Source organism: Sinocyclocheilus grahami, unplaced genomic scaffold (genome assembly GCF_001515645.1).
Source record: "Sinocyclocheilus grahami isolate Dianchi unplaced genomic scaffold, SAMN03320097.WGS_v1.1 scaffold203.1, whole genome shotgun sequence".
Classification (NCBI taxonomy): domain Eukaryota; kingdom Metazoa; phylum Chordata; class Actinopteri; order Cypriniformes; family Cyprinidae; genus Sinocyclocheilus; species Sinocyclocheilus grahami.
Genome location: NW_015505382.1, coordinates 561,888 through 576,883, shown reverse-complemented (window position 1 = coordinate 576,883; position 14,996 = coordinate 561,888). Strand labels below are relative to the sequence as shown.

Below are 14,996 nucleotides of genomic sequence, written 5' to 3'. Positions count from 1 at the left end.
TCATCTCTTTCGAAGCTACTTGACTTCATCATAAAAAAAAAAAAAAAGTATCTCTCCTTTTTTTTATTCCTTCTCTTTCTAGCTTGTACTTATTTGAACAATGTCTAAGAACTTGGTATTACAACCACTTCTTGTGTCTGTTTGCCTCTTTAAGAAGAATCGCTTTATGTATCCCCCAATTGTAAGTCGCTTTGGATAAAAGCGTCTGCTAAATGACTAAATGTAAATGTAAATGTAATAAGTAATGATGGCCCAGTGTGTTGTTACCTTCTCGCTGGTGGTCATGTCAAAGGCTGTGTCGTTCTCATTGCTGGAGAACTGGGAGGCCACACTACCATGCGCTTGTTCTCCCACGCCTGACGCCATCACAATAAAATCTAAAAAAAGTGCATCAGATGTCTGTGAATGTATGCAAATTTGTGTAACTTTAATTAAATAATGCATCATTTGCATAGTTATGCATTTCAGAACACTTGTAATGCTAAACATTTTAAAGTACTGTGTGATTAATAACAAGGAAGAAGTATAGTGGTATCTATTAGTTAAAATGTTTAACCTGTGGTGTCCTGCCTTAATACAAGAAGCACAAATCAAATAAATGCAAGACGAAACAAAGACATTGCCCTAATCTACGAAGGTCAACTGTCAGTTCAGCCATTAGATTATTTAGGCAAGAAAAGTAATTCCTTAAGGTGCTTACTACTTTTACATTAAAGAAATACAGGATTATTACAGTATACAATGGTATGCAGTATATAATATAATGCAATTGTTACACAATTATTTAAACATCACTGACTTCAGTATCAGGGCCACAGTATTATGTCTTTATTTATCAAGCCTACTGGTTACAGTTTAGACAGATATTAGAGCATACGAATTTTAGACAGATTTAATTAAGTAATGTACTGTAATATTAAACAGTACACTTAGTTACCATCAGTGCTTTTTTTTTCAGCATCTCCTACTCCACTAAAGTTACTCGAGTAAATACTCCAAAAGTGAGAAAAAAATGATGGGGTATACAATGTCCATGATGCAAATTAACGGCTGAAATAATTTTAGGAATGTCTAGCTTACACAGGCTACACAGAAATGTGTACCTAGTTAATTGTTTCATAACAAAATTGGGCTCACTATAGTCAGATTTCAGGCTTCCCGACTATCCTAAATTAGCGTATTTAGTAAATGATGAATAACACCGACACCTTAAATTCTTTTAAATTCTATAAAATGTGGGGAATTAAATTCCATAGCCTTAAAACCCGTCGGTTAGCGCTGACGCTAATAGGCAAACTTTTAGGCAAGAAAAGAGTTAAAGCACAAAACGCCTTTTACCTTACTCAGTCTTTTTTATGATAACGTCTCACGTGGAAATTACATATCCATATTATTAATTTCTTACAAATTCACTAGTACTAGCAATCACTATTGCAAAGTATTCATTTGCGCCATGCTAAGAGAACAATCTACTTCCGGGGTTGAGTGTACACATGAGGTTCATGGGATATTGAGTTTTTTTTTGTAGTTTTTTTAATCCTTGACCATACCGATAATAATTGACTGGAAATTGAGTTGTTGTTGTTTTATTCGCATTCAGACCTTGTAACAATAGTACAGACTGAGAACAAACTCAAGCAACATGCACATACTTCAGATAGCCTATAACAACAATCAAAAAGGTTAAAGTGATAAACCATATTTGTTTTAACAAATTGGTTTGAGTATGACGGGACAGTCATCAAACATTTGCATTTATAAATTAAACATTGTATCATAAGCATCAGCAATATCATTTAGAACATCAAATAGTTTAATAGTAATGAATAGTCTATTCTTTTTTTATAACCACATTTCACAAAATCCCACTTGTTGTGTTAGTTTTAGTTACAAATATTAATGCTATTAAAGAACTTAACCAAATTGCTGTAAATAAAAATCAAGATTATATTATTCCAAACTTAACATACATTTGAATTAACAACATTTATAATTTGAAGATAATCTACAGTACAGCACCTCTTTATATTAAAGTGAAATAGGAAATAAAATATATTATATTCTAAATGTCACTTCTACTATTATTTACCTTACAGGTGATCGTAAATTGGACAAACCCATTGAATCACAAAACATTTTCACATTTCACTACAGCAGAAGCAGTACAGCTCAAAAAATATTAAAAGACTGTCAGATACTCTGGTCAATATCACATGCTTTTACATACAGTATTATAGCAAGAGTTTGAAAATAACAAATTAAAACATTTTTATTCTGTTCAGTTTTTCTATCGTTCATCTCACATGCATCAGTGGCCTTAGTTGTTGGCTGTAATCATATCTTTCATAAGAGCTGGTTCTGCCTTCTAAAGCAAGTTGAAAAACTTCCATTCTGATGAAAGACCTTGTCCTTCTATGATCTCAAAGATGTCCCTCATTTTTTTCCAGAGATGTTGCCATTGCTCTGATTTTATTTACCTGTTCATTTGCATTAATGTCACCAAGGTGATCTAAAATGACATTAACATTTCTCACTCTTTGGATAAGCTCAGCTTTGTTGTTTTCAGAAAGGATACACCTGTAGTCATCAACACATTTAATTTATACAATATATTCAAATGTTTCTGAGAGAAAATAGAAGCTAATCATTTGTTCCACTACAATTCTAAAACGGGCTACTAGCTGACTCAAATGTAAATCTAAGATTATGTTTTTAGGTTATGTGCTTACACCGCTCCTCTGTTCATAGGCTGCTGTTTTCTGCTGTATAGTCTGTAAGATAAAAACTTTGTTAATATCTGCTTCATTTTCAATTTATGAGATTATCAGTATGATTCACTTTATTTAAAAAAACTTTTACAAATGTATGCATATTTAACATTGTGCATTTGCTCATGTAAATCAGTGCAACAAATTGTCGCAATCTAGCATACAAATTGAACATGCAAAGAGCATCCAATGTCTGTGATGATAATTCACTTCAGGTGAATTGTTGTCATGTCAGTAATTTGCTTCCTAAACTTTTGTATTCCACTCACACAAACAGTAAAGTATCTTACCTGTCAGTGTTATGTCACGGCTCCATACAACTTCAACCTTTCCTTCCTTGGGGTTTTCCTTTTTGAGGTGTAAACCCACATCCATCACACCATCTGGCAACTTTATATCAAATGTTGGATAGTAATGCTTCCACTTCTTCGTGCAATGAAGTTTTGTGTCCTAAAGAGATTGATAAAAAAAATGTGATTAAAAGGCAACACTGAAACATATCTGAATCATTAATGTTGGAAAAACTATTTGTTCTTGCTCATATACATATATATACACACACACACATACATACAGCGGGTAAAATAAGTACTGAACACATCACCATTTTTCTCAGTAAATATATTTCTAAAGGTGATGAAATTTTTCTAAAGGTGCTGTTGACTTGATTTTCAACAGACGTCGATAATAACCCAAGTAATCCATACTTAGAAAGAAAACAAAAATAAGTTCAGAAATTAAGTTCTGTGTAATAAAGTGGAATGACAAAGGGAAAAAGTATTGAACGCATGTAGAATGGAGGTGCAAAAAGGGCATGGAAAGCCAAGACACCAGCTGAAATCTATCAGTAATTAGAAAGCAATCCTGCCCCTTGTCAGTGGAAATTAATTTTAGCTGGTTCAGTCCCAACACCTACAGAACCAGGATGATGAAGATGAAAGAAGGGTGGACATTTCAGCAAGACAATGATCCCAAACACAGCCAAGGAAACTCTCAATTGGTTTCAGAAAAAGAATAAAGCTGCTAGAGTGGCCCAGCTAATCACCTGACTTGAATCCAACAGAAAATCTATGGAAAGAACTAAAGATCAGAGTTCATAGAAGAGGCCCATGGAACCTTCAAGATTTGAAGACTCTGTGGAAGAATGGGCCAAAATCACACCTGAGCAATGCATACGACTAGTTTCTCCATACAGGAGGCTTCTTGAAGCTGTCATTACCAACAAAGGCTTTTGTACAAAGTATTAAATAAAATTCAGTAGTTCAATACTTTTCCCCTGTCATTCCATTTTAATACACATAACTTATTTTCTGAACTTATTTGTTTTGTTTTCTTTGTATGTATGGATCACTTGGGTTGTTACCAACATCTGGTGAAAATTTCATGTCATACAGCACCTATAGAAATATATTAACTGTGAAAAATGGTGACGTGTTCAATACTTGTTTAACCCGCGCTGTCAATATGTATATGCATATATATATATATATATATATGAGCAAGAACAAATTATTTTTTTCCAACATTAATGATTCAGATATGGTTCAGTGGTGCCTAACAAAACCCTTTTTCTGGATTTCAAATTAAATACTGCATGACAAGAAAAATGAACATTCTTTGTACATTGTTTAAATACTGTACATCTGAGATTATACAAGATCTTCTAATCATGCTAATTCATCTCTGAATGATTTGGTTCATCAGAGTTATTTGCAGGTTTGCAGGATATTTGCAGTTTTCTGGACTGGGCGTACTAGTATTCATTAGAAAGGACAGTTAAATATGTAAACAATATGATACATGATTCCCTCATTTCCCTCGTGATTTCTCAATTAGAAAATCTAAAATAAAAGAAAAACACCCTCATGCTTTGAGAAAATGCATTATTCTAATCCATATACTGACCACTGGTTGTATCTTTGGCGTCTCTGAAAGTCCATGTTCCGCAACAGGATCACAGGACATGCTGTACACACATTCATATTTCAGCATGCATTCACAAACTGTTTGGATTAATGTGTAATCTTTATTACTTTTTTCCACCTGAAAGAACAGAGAAATGGTATGGTTGTTTATAAAAGTCAGCCAAAGTGAATGAGGTAAAATGGAGGGGAGGGGGGCATTTAAGATGTACTTCTCTGGGGTCCACACTGCGGGGTTGTAGAAACACATGCAGCCTATGTGCTGGCTGTAGGTAGAATAGCATCACTTGGCTGAGCATCTTAGTCCAATGACCCGTAAACCAGTTTTCCTTTTTGGAAATAAAAAACTTGGATGTTCCTTTGATGCTCACTGTGACATGTGTGCTTGTGATATTTTGAGGCTTCAAAATATCAACAATCTTATTAGAATTATGTATAACTGACATGAAGTGGCAGGCATCCTCTGAGAGAGAAAAAAACACTTTTTTTATATGTCCTCTAGTAAATATAAAATGTATAATATAGTGTTATATTTTTATACTAATCAGGATTTTTCTTAAATGTTTGCACTTTGTATTATTCAAAGTTCAGTGTCTATTATTTTTCATAAGATTGCCAACTCACCAATGGAGGTCTCACAGTGAGGTAGTCTGAGTTGAGACAGCTCACCCTGAACACATTTGATATCATACACAGGTCCTGCTTGGGAATAGTTGGTAGGGACTGGACAGTCGTTGTCCTGAAGAATGGTTCTGTACAGCACCTCTCCTTCCCCCTCCATGTTAAAACCAATCTGTGTAAACTCACAATGGAACCAGCCTGCATGGCTGCACTGTAACCTATTTGATTTCAAAGGAATATTGAAAATGAAAGCATACTGATACACTCAGCTATCTTATACTTCACCTGTTTGTTGACACAAACCTGTATTTCCTTTGCCCCTCTTGAATGATGACCTCGGGAGTGAACAAATAATCTTTCAGATCTAGCCTCTGTGAAAAATAACAAGAGCTTAAGTGAATTGTAATTTTACTGTCAAATAAGACAGATTTGCATTTGCAAAGAGATCATTTTGACTTACCCTTAAAATCCCTGAAGGGGATTGAGACTCTCCATCTGAAATATCTGGTAATACCAGATGCATTGAATTATTACTCCTGATCATCATCTGTATCTTGTCTGAAAGCTCCCTCCTCTCTGTAGTTTCTGGTGCAGAGCCACAAATGTAGCATCTGTGTCCACATTTTTCAAGAAGCCACTCCAATATGCTTCTCTGAGCTACAACTGCATTTGAGCTACAACATACTACGACGACATGATTCCAGAATTTCTCTCCAAGAAATTCCAAATTTTCAAGAATCTCTTTGGTTTGGTCTGTGAATTTGTCATCGTGTAGAGTAAATGCAAGAAGAACGGCATGAGGCCCAGGAGTCAGTTTTTCCCATCGAAGAATGCTCTTGACATTGCAGATATCAATATCAACCAAGTGCACAATCTTCTTGTTCATTGAACCTTTGAACGTCTTAATCCTACCACTCTCAACTTCGTAACTTCCTCCATCAAAAATCAGGCTTAGAACAGATTTTTCTGTTTCACTGAAACTCATGAGCCAAATCCTTATCTCTGTGAAAATTTCACCTATGTAAAAAAAAAAAAAAAAAATCAATAAAGAGGCAGCTGAATGAAGCAGAGATGGTTACTGAGGCCTGTTTAACTTGCATTTTTAATATGAAAATTTTAACTCTTTTCATTCACAATTGTTGATCCAGGTCTGACAAATGACTACAGATGGTGTCATAAAACTTGACAATGTTAATCTCAATGCCTAAATTACATTTGCATACATACATGCATTCCTAAAAGTGACAAAGTAGTAAAATTGAAAACATTTGAATTTTGACTCATAAAGTGTAATCTTCAAATGAATTAATACATCAGTAGTACTAAATAAAGTCTGTCTTATTAAACAAATCTTACAACATATTGGCACTGTTAAGTATATCTCGAATAAATGGATTTAGCAATATGGCGAATCACTGCATACCATCATCAAGGATCCAATGAATTTCACATTGTAAATTCTGAAAAAAAAGTGTGTAATCTATGTCTGTGACCTAAAACTGAAAAGAAATTGAGGTATTCAATTACAAAAATGAAATCTTTTTTAAAAGTTTAAAAGCTATTCATTCAGGTAGCCAACCACCAATCAACTTTCACTAAAGCAGGAAGACTGTGATCATGCACCTATGCTAGACAAATGTTACATTTTGGGGACCAGTGTATTTCAAGTAATCGGAGTAAAATATATATAAAATAAATTGAATAAAAACTTGCGATTTTATTTACCAAAATTCAGTGCATTTTTTAGGGCTCTCTCATAAAACTCTTCGGCCTTGAGTTTTTCACTCTTTACTTCATGAATGAATCCCTGTATGCCACACACCATGCCGTCATCTGGGCTTTTCAGCCATTTAATTCGATGTTGCATCATGGTTTTAAGTTTGTCCTCACATAACTTGCCTAACTCTGATTTTGGTTGCAGCCTCAGACCTTGCATGAAATGTTGGAAGGCCAGTGGTTCAGATCTTTTGTAGTAGAGCTGGTATTGGCCACATAAAAAATGAACTGCCTGCAGATGTTTCTTTTCATTGTAAGCCAATTTAAATGCTTCTTCAAAAAGTCTATCAGCTTTGAAGCTACCAAGTTGTCCGTGATGCAGTGCTAAATCTGCCACGGCATTCACAAAAGACGGCTTTAGGGAAATTGCCCTATCCAGATGATAGATGCACTGATCCAGGTATTGCTGTATTTCATCTGACTCTTTAACATTAAACTTTGCTTTGCCATGCATCCTATGTTTCTTTTCCAGGTATATTTTTTTCTTTTTGTAACACATAGCCAATTGATGGTGTATAAAGGCAGAGTTTGGGGTAGCTTGCAAGGCATCTTCTAGTAGATTAATGGCAATGTCCATGTTTCCTAATTGGCGGAAAAATTTTGCTGTGTATCTTATGACGTGTGGGTTTTCAGGAGACATCCTCAGTGCCACAATCACCTTCTTCAGTGCAGGTTCGAATGTCTTATCATCTCTGTTATTCAGCATTCTTAAGGCTAACAACAGTAGTAGAACAGCATCATCTGGATTAAGTTCTATAGCTCTTTCAAGCTGTTTTATTGTTGGTGAGTCTGAAGAGTCAGGAGTGTCTTTTGTTGTGCGGTACAGTGCAATAGCATAGCCTGCATTTAAATCACTGTTTTCCGGGTTCATTTCAAGGGCCTGTCTAAAGCATTCCTTTGCAGCATGTGAGTATTTGTTAGAGAATTTAAGAAAAGTCCAACCCTTTTCTCTGAGAACCTCCACAGTATAAGTAAATCCCCCAGAAAATTTTCTGCAGATCCTCTCTAACTCTCTCAAGTACTCTTCACATTTAGAGAACTCATTTATATGATAGTGCAACCAGGCGAGGTCTCCATAGGTAACAATAAGAACTTCATCACTGTCTTTGTAGTGTTCTTTTGCAAGCTCCACTGATTTCTGCAGATTTGCAAGTGCTTCCTGCTGGTTGCCATAGAGATACTGAACGAATCCAAGACTGTTGTAAGCTCGTGTTACTCTCGCCTCTTTACATTCCAGCTGAATCTGTTCCTCCAGACGATTCAGTAAATCACAAAGAACAAAGTCATCTTCTTCTCTTAGAGACCAAGTAAAATGGCACTCCTGCAGAAGCAGTTTAGATTTTAAGGCACCTTCAAGACTAAAAAAAAAAGGAAAAGTAGAAACAAATGATTTGCAGGTATGTTGCAAAAACTCTGCCACCTTTGTACATACAGGCCATCATTGAGGGTGCAATCGAGAACATTGTTCCAGGCCATTGTCTTCATTGCATTTTAATCAATCAATCAATCAATGAATCAAACTATCAATCAATAAAACCAAGTGGCATCTGTGCTGAAATTATGCAAGAGCTTTTTAAAGAACTAACTTACCTTACTAACTATTACAAACAGCAGCCAGTCAGCAAACATTATTATTAATTAATCAAATGAAAATATTATCTCAGATATTATTAATTAATCGAATAAAGGTATTATCTCAATATCTTTAAAGCTACTAGTTTGCGAAATTTGCTTATAGGAAAGGTTTCAAAAGTCATTCGCCACAGTATTTTATTTTAAATTAAATTAATTTAATTTAATCGCACTCCCTTAAATTTTGGGGGTTTGAGATACCAAAACATAAAATAATATTTGTTATTTTAATGTACTTGAATTCAATTCAAAGTTCAAACTAAAGTTTTACAGAATAAAGTGACATGTCATGAATTTATAAAATTATTTTAAAAGGAAATAATTCACTTCGACAAAACATGAAATGTCATGGACCCAAAAACAAAAGCTAGAGAGAGAGAGAGAAAACAATTATAATGTTAAACATGATGTTAGTAGCCTATATGTAATATTATTTCATGTGTTTTCTGAGCATTCAGTAGTATACATCTACTTAGCATGTGTATGCATGTGTTTCGTCTAAAGTGTGAGTGAAGTTTAATTAAACCCTAGAAAGCACATAACATTACAATATGAATGAAAGTGAACCGTTAGTACTCAAAGCTGATTTATTTGACAATGCATGCAGCAAGATGATTAGATGCTTACTCTGTGACTCTAGCAATTGTCTGCTACTCTGCACAGCCTCACACTGTTCTTACTAGAACCAGGAAGTAAGACCATATTAGCCCGGTTCTGTCAACTCTGCACTGGCTCCCTATTAAACATCATATAGATTTTAAAATCTTGCTAATTACTTATAAAGCCCTGAATGGTTTAGCACCTCAGTACTTGAGTGAGCTCTTATCGCATTATTGTCCTCCATGTCCGCTGCATTCTCAAAATTCTGGCCATTTGATAATACCTAGAATATCAAAATCAACTGCGGGTGGCAGATCCTTTTCCTATTTAGTGCCCAAACTCTGGAATAATCTACCTAACACTGTTCGCGAGGCAGACACACTCTGCCAGTTTAAATCTAGATTAAAGACCCATCTCTTTAACCTGGCTTACACATAACACACTAACACATTTCTAATATTCAAATCTGTTAAAGGATTGCTTTGCTGCAGCATGGAACAACCTGCTGGTTCATCTGGTCAGAGGAAAACTGTCCCCACCGACTGAGCCTGGTTTCTCCCAAGGTTTTTTCTCCATTCTGTCACCGATGGAGTTTTGGTTCCTTGCCGCTGTCGCCTCTGGCTTGCTTAGTTGGGGACACTTAATTTCCAGCGATATCGTTGACTTGATTGCAAAGATATTATTTAAACTGAGCTGAGCTGGATGATGACATCACTGAATTCAATAATGAACTGCCTTTAACTGAAAATTGAGTTTTTACTATTGTCCTTTTGCATTATTTACACACTATTTGATACTGTAAAGCTATGGAAGCATATAGGTAGCGAAGTTCAATTTAAAATGCAATATGGAAAATGGCAATGCAATATTCAAAATGGCAATGTATTTCTGTATTTAAATTGACATTTTCCATTACCCACACATGCAAAGTTTGTTGTAAAAAGAAAATGAAAATGAAATTATATCATTTACATTTGCCATTTCCAACAGTAGTCTTAATATGTAAATTGCATACAAATTGTAACGCTTTATAAGTTGCAAAATGAAAATGAAAATGTATAACACAAATTTGATTTGATATGTATAACATGTCCAAGCAGAAATGGTAGCAAAATGATAATGGAAATGCTATTTGTCCTAAATGCATTTAAACTAACAGTTAGAACACTTCGGATTGCATTTTCATCATGACGCCGTGGGATATTTGTAGCAAAATTCAGTGCGGCTTTGAAAATGCATTCCGAGCTGACCACGCCCACCCTCCGTCAGTCATTGCTTCAAGGCGGGGATTGACGGAAGCGTGTTACGTTTGGGTTTTAAACATTTAAGGAGCCAAGCTGCTGTGTAAAGACTATAAATGGACATTACAAGCATTACAGTAAAGATATTTTATACCTAAACTAATACTCAACCATTTCCTGCATCCTGCTGAACTTCCCTGAATAAGTCTTTAAAGGTGTTGTAGGCTATTCTACGGCGTTCTGAGTAATACATTGAAAAAGCTTCCGCCTGTATATGACTAAACAAAACAACATGGAGTTTACTTGAGGTTCTGTTATAAATGTGTCTATTAGAAACTTTCATTTAAATTAATTAATTATACAAAAAAATGTTTGAAATTAATCAAGACTTCCCGAGTTTTTGAACGAAAGTCCTGAATGACTGTTATTAAAGGTCATTTAATGCCTTTTAATGATTTCCAATGCCCCTCAGAAACCCTGCCTTTGTTGGAAAAGTAAATACATTATTTTAATTATGGTTAATTATGTTATAACACTAACAATATTTCATATTGCAGTAAATGTATATATTTAAACATAAATATATTTACAACAGTAAATATTTTTTCATGAGAGTAGCCTAATTGATTCCACCCAGAGCTTTAATGCTTCACCAAACTGGGCTCAGATCTTTAGACTGGTCTGACTCACGTTTACTGAAAGTTTACTTGAGGTTCTGCTATAAATGTGTCTATTAGAAAGCTGAGCTCATGACAAATAAAAGTTCCAGCTGGATGCATAAAATTAAATGCATAAAACAGTGTGAATAAACAATATCTTCGCGTGAAGTCTGTGAACAAATTTTGAAGGCTTGAGGAAACCAGAATGGAAAGCTTTAAGTAGTTGTACAGCTTGAAGAGTGATGCTTGTTCTTGTACACAGATAGGGCCTATTCATGGCAGTACAAATGTAATTCATGCATTTATTTGTCATTTTAACTGATGTAAACAGAGAAAGAGTATAGCCTAGACTAAAAAGATTTCTTATTCTGTTTCTCCCTCTAGTGGACAGAATTAAGTATTACGGCCTTCGTTGCTCAGATAACGTAAGTCAATGGAAAGTAAGTTCGATCAATTAGAAAAGATACAGCAACGTGAGTCAGACCAGTCTAAAGATCTGAGCCCAGTTTGGTGAAGCATTAAAGCTCTGGGTGGAATCAATTAGGCTACTCCTCATGAAAAAATATTTACTGTTGTAAATATATTTATGTTTAAATATATACATTTACTGCAATATGAAATATTGTTAGTGTTATAACATAATCAACCATAATTAAAATAATGTATTTACTTTTCCAACAAAGGCAGGGTTTCTGAGGGGCATTGAAAATCATTAAAAGGCATTAAATGACCTTTAATAACAGTCATTCAGGACTTTCGTTCAAAAACTCGGGAAGTCTTGATTAAATTCAAACATTTTTTTTGTATAATTAATTAATTTAAATTAAAGTTTCTAATAGACACATTTATAACAGAACCTCAAGTAAACTCCATGTTGTTTTGTTTAGTCATATACAGGTGGAAGCTTTTTCAATGTATTACTCAGAACGCCGTAGAATAGCCTACAACACCTTTAAAGACTTATTCAGGGAAGTTCAGCAGGATGCAGGAAATGGTTGAGTATTAGTTTAGGTATAAAATATCTTTACTGTAATGCTTGTAATGTCCATTTATAGTCTTTACACAGCAGCTTGGCTCCTTAAATGTTTAAAACCCAAACGTAACACGCTTCCGTCAATCCCCGCCTTGAAGCAATGACTGACGGAGGGTGGGCGTGGTCAGCTCGGAATGCGGAGCGCGTGAAGTTATGTTGGCCAATTATGTGCGGCTAAACCCCACTCACGCAGGTAAGACTGTATTTTGCATAGTTTTTATTAAGAATGCATTTAGACTATTATATGAACATTTTTGCATATTTGTGACAACAGCACATACACCATTTGCAGCAATAGCACACAAGATGAACAAGTCATTTGCTTGAAACTTCAAAAACATTAGGGCTCATCGTGATTTTGCTCTTTCTGCTTTCGTTCTGATGGCTTAATGTGAGCAATATAACACATAAATGCCACAATGTGCCATTTTGGAGGTCTTTTAAACAATATCACTTATGTCACAACAGATGTTTTCTTAGTAGACAACTCTATTTGAATCACTTCTGAGTCATTTTCACAGTCTGATGTAAACCATGTGATTTTGCAGGTCGTAATAGTTATTGGTTTTATTGGTGCGTACTGTCGGAAATGGCAAATGTAAATGATATATTTTCATTTTCTTTTTGCAACAAACTTTGCACGTGTGGGTAATGGAAAATGTCCATTTAAATACAGAAATACATTGCCATTTTGCATATTGCATTTTAAATTGAATTTCGCTACCTATATGCTTCCATATAAAGCTGCTTTGACACCATCTGTATTGTTAAAAGCGCTATATGAATAAAGGTGTAAAAAACTGTTTCAATGGAAAGTGGCTCAAAAGCTTGCTAAATGTCACTGCATAATATCACACACTAATTTGCATATTCATGACGCCATTGGTCTTATTTGCATTCTGCCCGTCAGTCTTCTACATTTGTTTGTAATGTTCTCTCCTACTCTGTGCTCAAATACTGTATTTTAATACAGACAAATTATCAATAATAATATATTTTTCTGTTTCTGTTGTCAGAATAAACAGTGATGTGATGCGGCCCATAACCAACTCCCCTTCCAAGCTGTTAATCTGCATTCAGTTCCTGATATTGGATACATTGTTGGAAAAAATGAAACACACCTATACAATGGCAGTTTCTCTCAGCGCGCTTCTTTTTATCGTTGCATACAGACCCCATGCAACGATTGGACGAAATAGCACTTTCATTATTGATTGCTAACAGGATGTGGCAAGCCTTTCAACCAGTGTAGACGAGTCAGGTTAGATGCATGCCATATTGATTTTAAAGCGGATGAAAATGAGAATGTGGTTTTTTACAAGTCTTCGCACGCACTGTAATAATGTTGTGGATCACGCAATTCTCACAACTTTCACATTTGTTTTAGTCTACTTAACGTTTTTCTTTCTCCATTGAAAGCACTAACATCTGTCCCTCGCATCCTCGTTTCAGTATACAAATATAATGGCGCTATATATACTGTGTATTGCATAGCCTACCTTTAATTCGACAAGCAAACCCACCTCATTTTGTGGCCGTCTTCAAAAAGCAGACACTGTCATGAAATACCAGACAGAGCAGGACGTTTTGAAGCAGTGTTATCAATCTAGGTTGAAGCGTTTTTAGCTCAGATGCAAGGTACACCTGTACACATTACAAAAGCAGGAGGGGTTGGGTAACAGATGGTGCATTAATTCCTCCTGGGAAGTTCGTTCTCTTATCTCTTATCCGGTTACCTCTAGGCATCCGACAAGGTTGTCCAATGTCTGCGTTCCTTTTCTTGGTAGTAGCTCAAGTTTTAAGTAGGCTTAATAATCAACATTCCTGGCTTCAAATGTATTGAAATGAATGAAAGAGCATTTAAAATATCGCAACTTGCTGATGACAACAGTTTTTCTTGGTGATAGTTCTGTCGTAGGCTACCTCTGGCTTTGAATACCATTAATAACTTTTCAAAATGTTCTGTATTGAATTATTGACAAGAATGGGCAATTATACACTTACCCTAATTTTTATTGCAAAATATATATTTTTTTTTGGTAAATGAAAAAGAATTTAACAAAGTAATTCATGTTATTCCCAGTGGCATAATAATTGTAACCAAATTCTCAGACGTAAATGTTAATAATGCAACCCTAAAAAATCCCCGACTTTCTGTAAATGGCCTCTCCTTTTTTGACAAATGTTGTAAAAAAAAAAAAAAACTCCAATCCTCCATGTAAATCAAAATGGCTTAAACCTCTGTATATCTTGGCATAGCATTTGGACAGTATCATATAAATGTTATTTCTAATAAAGAAAAGAAGTACTTTACAAAATGATTACGTTATCCTGTGAAGGCAGGCGTTAGCAGATATATTCAGTGTGTGATAAATGTACCTCTTGTAACGTATCAGTTGAAGATATTGAACTTTTATTTTTCTGTTGCCCTTTTTCTATTTCATTTTGGGTTGACTTTAAGACATAAAAAAAATTAAACAAAGCCCTTAATTTAGAACCTCATGATATTTTACTTTTTCAAAACCTATATTTTTCCTGATAAAGAAAATTACATCATTAATCTGTTGATTACCTTAGCAAAGTTTGATATTCATAAGTCAAAAATAATTCAAAAGAAACCATCATACAGTATCTTACCTTTTGTAACACTGATCTTAAAATATATTTTGAAACCCTTTCTAACATGAGACCACACAATAAGAAACTTATAAAAATTCTAAAGCTTTTCAAATTAATGTAACTGC

The 14,996-nt window shown here is 34.8% G+C and overlaps 1 pseudogene; it reads right to left on the bottom strand.

Moving 5' to 3' along the window:
• Positions 1-1,943: 1,943 nt before the first annotated feature.
• On the bottom strand, positions 1,944-13,838 carry LOC107595475 (uncharacterized; annotated as a pseudogene).
• Between the last annotated feature and the right edge of the window lie 1,158 nt (positions 13,839-14,996).